Here is a 7,085-nt window from a genome sequence, read left to right on the forward strand (position 1 = left end):
ACTTTTTGTACTATAGTTTACTATAGTACTAGTACTATAGTAAACTATGGTACACCATAGTACAATTCAATGTACTATAGTACTTGTACTATAGTAAACTATAGTATACCATAGTACAATTCAATGTACCATAGTACTTGTACTATAGTAAACTATAGTATACTATAGTACAAGTACTATGGTATACTATAGTACATAGTGTAGTACTTTTTTACTTGGGCTCCCTCACAGCAGAGAAATCTCCGCCTACGAAAATCAGTAGATCTAGAGCAAGGTAAACATACGTTTTTCAAAGCTTGTTCACAAACACACACACACACACACACACACACGTACACAAACACACACACGCTCACACCATCACACACACACATGAAAGAGATTTCTTTCTTTCTTTATTTGGTGTTTAACGTCGTTTTCAACCACGAAGGTTATATCGCGACGAGGGAAAGGGGGGAGATGGGATAGGGGAAAGGGGGGAGATGGGATAGAGCCACTTGTTAAGTGTTTCTTGTTCACAAAAGCACTAATCAAAATGAAAGAGATGGAATAGCTGATCGAGTGATGACAATGTTGATTGATAAGTATTTTTTGGTGCGGTGAACTTGAGGCTATATTGTTCTATCAATCCATCGATATATTTTACACTTTCACCCCAGAAATGAAGCACGTGTACACATATTGAACACAAGAATCATTTTAAGCTTTCATTGGCATTGTTTCCTCTGTTTTTTGCAGACATGTTGGCAGGAAGTGAGTGTTTCACCCCACTCTTGCAAGGTAGGTTGATCACTGATGACAAGTTCTGATTGTTTTTCCTTTTTAAACGGATGACAATCCGTACTCTGCAGATAGATCTAACCGAGATGGATCTAACCGATACACGGAAGCAACATTGGGAACAAACTGTTATTCAATCTGTGAATATTTCATGTGTGAGGGGTATAACTGCAAGTAGCCTACGTTCGCTAATGTAGAGAAATAATTTTTGACTCAAACTTCAAGTTAAATTGTTTCTGCTGTCAGAGCCATCTTTCTGAAGGAACAATATTTTACATGCCACTGGATTGTTGTATATTCCTTCTTATTTTGCAATGACAGGCTCAGCTTTCATTTGATTGTAATGTGTTTCTTATTTGAAGCTTTGTATCATAAAAGCTTTGTAGAAGTGTTGCACTTGTTTTGCAGACTGCATTAGGCGTGGTACCTATTGCACACACCCACACCCCCCCCACCCTGCCTATTTATCTAAAACACCCACCCACACAGGGTGCTGACAAAGGATTTTTTTTCCATTCTCCTTCAGGCCATCGCTTAATTTCTTGCAGACTGAGGAGCAATGGACGTTTGAGCAGCTCCTAAACCTGGGGCACACAAGCCACAAGGTAAATAAGGTATCAGTATATGAACAAATGTTTTCCCTTTGGTTTTTATCGCACCATTTTTTCATAAAACTCTGTAAATTGTGGCAATTACACATTATGCCAATAACATTATTATGAAGAATGAAGATTTTCAACTTATCATTGAAGAAATGAAATCAAGCATTTTTGTTCATTCTGTATTTGATGATTATTTTCCAGTCTTTGGGTTGGCATAGTGGGTGAAATAAGGGTGAGGAGTGTCGGTTGGTGTTATTTCTTAGGTCTTGGTGATGTAATATTTTCCCTACGGTATTATTCATGGTTATCATAGTGCAGATTCCAGGGAAACGGTTTTTTGAACAGCCTCTTAAACTGAAAAGCTACAAGGTCAACAACATAAACAGGTTACTGGTGTCTCGGGCATTGATGTTTTTAAAAAGATTTGCACAGCAATTTTTGTGTGTGTAAAGAGATAATGAAAATAAAACATAACAACTTTTATATTTTTGAAGTGGAATTAAATGTTTTCATTTTTTTATTTTGAAGTGTTTTTTGTATGCAGGTTTTATTGGATGGGTGGGGGGTGGTTTTGATGGTTCTGATTTATTATGATGTAAGGGTGGTTTTTTTCCTTAATTATTTATTTAATTGGTTTATGCAGACTTCATGGCAGCCACTGACCTGACGATATGACAGCCATGAATATCGAACGCAGAAGAAGAAAAAGAAGAAGACAGTCTAACAGGAAAATAATTCTGGTATGCTCATAATGTCTATGCCAGTTAAAAAAAAGTCATGAATTGAAGTTTACCCAGGTTAGACATTAGCATGTCGTAATTGTGACAATGAATGTATCCGTAAACGCACCAAGAGACTTACTTAGAAAAATTGAAGTCAGGCATCGTCAATATGACTACAATCACAAACTAAATAAGGGGAAATCATGTCAATTTGGTGGTCTGGATCATCAGCTGTTGCTCATTCGCTATAATGGTCTACTTGACAAAGCCCGTCTTCATGTGCTTCTTTGTTTCTTTATACCTAGTGTAGACAACATGTAGGCGTTTGCAGACTGTTTATTGTATTGCTGTTGTTTGTTTGTGAGTAAACCTATGGTGTGACCTCAATTGTTTGAAATGTGTTGTGTGAGGTGTTTCTCCATGCCCCCAGAAGAACCGACATTATATTAAAACCTTCATACCCTGAAAATACTTGCATACTAGATGTTGTTTCTTATTGTAATGATTGGGGACAGGCAAGCTCTTAAATTGTGCAAGCCTTCAGAAAACTGTCAAGTCTGATTTGCTAGAACAAGCGATATTAACACGTTATTAAGATGAATATTTCATTAAATATGTGCAGGAACTACTTCAGCAGATTCATATGGCCAGTCTCACAATGCAAGGAAGGTGAGTAGATTGAATTATGTCTTTCCCACCTGTTCTGTGTTTAGTGTCAGCCGTGATTGCCTGATGAGAATTTGAAAACATGTTTCTAACTAACATGAACCCAACCATGAAACGTGATGTAGGTGAGTAGCCCATCTAGAAAAAAGAACCTGTTCTAATTCGGAATTAGAACAGGTTCTTTTTTCTAGATGGGCTACTCACCTACATCACGTTTTATGGTTGGGTTCATGTTAGTTAGCAACATGTTTTCACATAGAAAATGGTGGGCACCTGAACAAATATCTGCACATTACAATGAAGTCTTACTTTGTGATCTGATGGTTAAATAAACCCCACCCCCCCCCACCCCCGAGAAGAAGCTCACATAACTACCAACTACACAATTTCATTACAGAATCAAACAATGGGAAGAATCAGGATTCAGCAGTGCTAGGTCGTTGAGGGGGATAGCTATCACTAGGCACTCAGCAATGAAAAGTTGAGGTTTTCACGGACATTAACAAAATCCGGTAACCTACGGACAGTAAATTTCACAGGGAAGGGAACAAGAACGTCAAAAATGGAAAAGTATGTTTTTTCTTTCAAACCATTGATAGAGCTCTGAAGCTTCACACAAGTTTTGCAGAGAGAGCACTCGGCCTATTCATTTTTGGCACTAAAACATGCGCACACACAAAAAGAAAGTTTTTAAAAAGTGGCGCCGATGTATTCTCACACTCACAGCCTTAGAATATTGCAGTTTGTATGTTACCAAATTGAGGCATGATTTTACTCCATGCAATTACCTGACCAAATCTGCGACAGTCGGGCAAACTTCTTACAAGTCGGATTGGGCCTTCAATCAAATACTCAGAAACCAGCAGCTACTTTAAGTAATACTAGTTTTGTTGTTATTTTGTACAGCTTGTACTGAATGTGTTTTCTTTTATCTCCTCAGAATCGAGTCAGCCAGAGAAAGACCATTGAGAGGGAGAGCGCACAGTAAAGCATATATGGCATGCACTTCGGTGGACCAGTGCCATCATCTTCATAACAAGAGATGCAGATCATATTTTCTTATGTTTAAGTATAGCTGTTAGCAAAAGTATTTGACGATTCTTGGGTACGACTTTCGTGTTTAATCCTATTAGCTTGTGCACAGCCTCAAAATCTGTTTTATTTTGATTTATCATTTATAGTTTTAATTTTTTTTTTAATGGCATTAGTCCAAATGTAAATACATCTAAGGTTGCAATATTGTTTTCTTGTATATACCCTTAAAACTACCTCTTCGTGTAAACAAAATTTAATTGTAAAAAGAAGTGTTTGTTCAAGGGAGATAATTTGAAGCGAATTTTTTTTAAATCAGTAAAACTGCATAGTGACATCCTCAATTAAATAAAAAGAATAAGGAATAAAGGTATACACACAGGTTGTACCCATTTTCTTGATTGCACTGCTTTTAAGTAGAAAGCTTTTTTTCTCAGAATTATTTTACAAATAAAATTCAAGGGAGGCAATTGATATGATAAAAAGGAAGAATTTTTCTTTTCTTAGAATACTGTACACATTTAGTAAAGTATAATTTACAAGACAAAACACAAGGTTTTTTTCTGTGCCTACTACTTGACAAGAGAACCACGAGATTTGTGCAGATTATTAAAAAAAATTCTGTACAGTATATTTTACAAAGACAGATCCATACAATATATATAATTTTGTAATAGATGTTTACAATTTGTGGGTATGTTTTTTTTTAAATCAACAGTTCGGATAGCCACAACAAGTGTGTTTGTCTTGTGATTTGAGAGCTTTAGCACTGGATGCTTAGAATCCTCTTGATCATTTACTTCAGTAGGTTAAGCCACCTTCTCCAAAATCTTCTCTCCTATTCTGTGCTTACTACAGTGGGTTTGACAAAAGAACCACGAGATTTGTTTTTGTAAATATGTTGCTTTTATTCTGTACACTTTAATATTTTAATCCTATGTGCACATTTTTTTTTTAACTGTGTTTTTTTTTCCCTGTATTCAAAGTGTGTATGGAAACCACAACCTGTCACAGCAGTATTATTAATCTGGATCTCCCTGCTAAGAACGTAATTAACAGAACGTGTGCATGTAGCCAAAGAACTTAAAAAGAATTTCTGCTACTTCACTCAAAATACGTCCATCCTCACACTCATATTTTCTTAAAATAATATTTGTTCATACAAACATGTTTGCGAATTATTCAATTTTGCGTAAAATATTCAATTACGATTTCTTTGTGTGTTGCAAAATTATGTAATAAAATTATGCAAGATCAAATTCAAAACAGCAATAAAGCTGCTGACGGCAGAATACCTCTGTTGACTTCTCTATCTGTTGGGTCAAACTATGCCACAGAACAACGCAATAACCTTTTTTTGTGTAGATTCGATTGACTTTTTCCTGAAATAAAATATTCATGAAGCCGGTTCTGACTGAGTTAATATATTTCTGGAAAGCTGAACAACGCAATGCGTCTGTGACTGGTGAAGAAGCAGAGCTGGAGCTTTTTGTATTGTTTGTCGTTGGTTTTATTACACACGCACTCACATACGGTCAACAAAATGTTGCATGTTCCTGCTTGACAAACAAATGCCTGCATACATGCGTGCACGTACGAACGTACGAACATTCATACCTGTGCAAACAATCTGCCACTTCAAGTTCAACACCCAAACCCCACACATTCCTCCAAAAGGAGTCTGAAGTATAATACTGGCATTTGTGGTATTGAACGAGGACATCAACTTCCATTGTCTAGTGCATGTGGGTCTCATGTTGTACGTGTGAAACCACTTACTTAAAAAAGAAAAAATCTTGTAAGCTTATCAACAAAAAATGAACAATTATATTCTTAAACAAACTGGTTAGAATAACAGATTTAGGAGAATGCAATGCAAGGAACATCATTATCTAATTCGGTCGATGCTTAGATCTAGAAAAGCACCCACTTATTCCAGTATAATAAAGAGAAAAAATCCAATTGAAAAAGTTCCAGATCTAGACAAGGCAAGCACTAGCAGCAATTTTAGCTAGCAAACTCGAACTTGCCCTGCATTCATGCAAGGTCGAACCACTTTCCCTGCCTAGTGGGGGTTTGGCGGGTAGAGGGCCGGTGCTGGCAGTGGCACACTCGGAGTGAAACGACATGTCACCTACTTCGATAGCTTCTCCGGATTTACGTGTACAAACAGCGTCCGGGTTTACCGCTTCGATTCTAAACCCTAGTTTCTCATGTTGGTAACAAACTGGCTGTTTGTTTATCAGATGTGTCGTTGTTCCACATTAAATGATGCTAGAATGCAAGATCGCAATCATTTGGTTATCAAACCAGGTTGTGTTCTTTTTTTCATCACCTTTTTCCGCGCAAACAGTTTTGCGCCATTTCTTTTGCGCAGACTGGGCGGGACAGGAAGCGGAAGCGCATCAACATTTCTGATTGGACAATGATGCCGACGCCCACTTGACCCCCACTACAATGTCAAGGTCGGAAAGTCGTGAATAGACGCTTGGTCTGTGCACCTTGAAGAAGGCCTGCGGGCCAAAAATTTGGATTTAAAAAGATGCGACATTCTGGCTTGGTTTTGAACTTTTTATTGTGTTGTTTAAATAAGCTTTTTAAGTTTTAAAAAGTTTTCCAGCCTTCATTGTGTGGAGTGGTGCAGCGGAAAAAGAGTTTCTTGAATTATATATATATGTGTGAGTGTGTGTGTGTGGGTGTGTGTGCGTGTGTGTGTTGGTTCGTGGGTGTGTCTGTTGGTTTGAGTGTGTTTGTGTTTCTGTGTGTGTGTGTGTGTGTGTGTGTGTGTGTGTGGTGTGTGTGTATGTGTGTTTATGTGTCTGTAAGCCTATATGTGACTCTCTCTCTCTCTCTCTCTCTCTCTCTCTCTCTCTCTCTCTCTCTCTCTCTCTCTCTCTCTCTCTATGTCTGTCCGTTTGTATGTCTATATAAACATGCGTACATCTGTCTGTCTCGATGAGATCTTGGGTGTTGATTCAGATATAACTCGGGGTACAGGCTGACCTGAGTTTAAAGGCACAGTAAGCCTCCCGTAAACCATCACAGATACGGTCAGGCTTTTACACACAGTACAAACACCCTTTCATTTAAACACTCACCGATTGAGAACATCCTAGGTGCCCTCCGTAAAGAGCGAACAATTTTCAAAGAATTTATTTTTGCGTGGTTTATCTTACCCCTGAGCCATCGTGAACCCGTGTGATCCAGTTTCCCTTTTTCACAATGGAGTCGTCAGTTAGTCATTTGAATGCGACTCGATGTGAGCTTATCTACAATAGCACGT

At 37.8% G+C, this 7,085-nt stretch overlaps 1 long non-coding RNA gene across 1 annotated transcript; it reads left to right on the forward strand.

Annotated features, from left to right (window-relative positions):
* Positions 1–547: 547 nt before the first annotated feature.
* On the forward strand, positions 548–5,976 carry LOC138957595 (uncharacterized). The gene is made up of 5 exons (XR_011453089.1): positions 548–780; positions 1,307–1,385; positions 2,026–2,122; positions 2,727–2,773; positions 3,711–5,976. It is a non-coding gene; the product is annotated as an uncharacterized lncRNA (long non-coding RNA).
* The last annotated feature ends 1,109 nt before the right edge of the window (positions 5,977–7,085 follow it).

This window comes from Littorina saxatilis, unplaced genomic scaffold (assembly GCF_037325665.1).
Source record: "Littorina saxatilis isolate snail1 unplaced genomic scaffold, US_GU_Lsax_2.0 scaffold_685, whole genome shotgun sequence".
Classification (NCBI taxonomy): Eukaryota; Metazoa; Mollusca; class Gastropoda; order Littorinimorpha; family Littorinidae; genus Littorina; species Littorina saxatilis.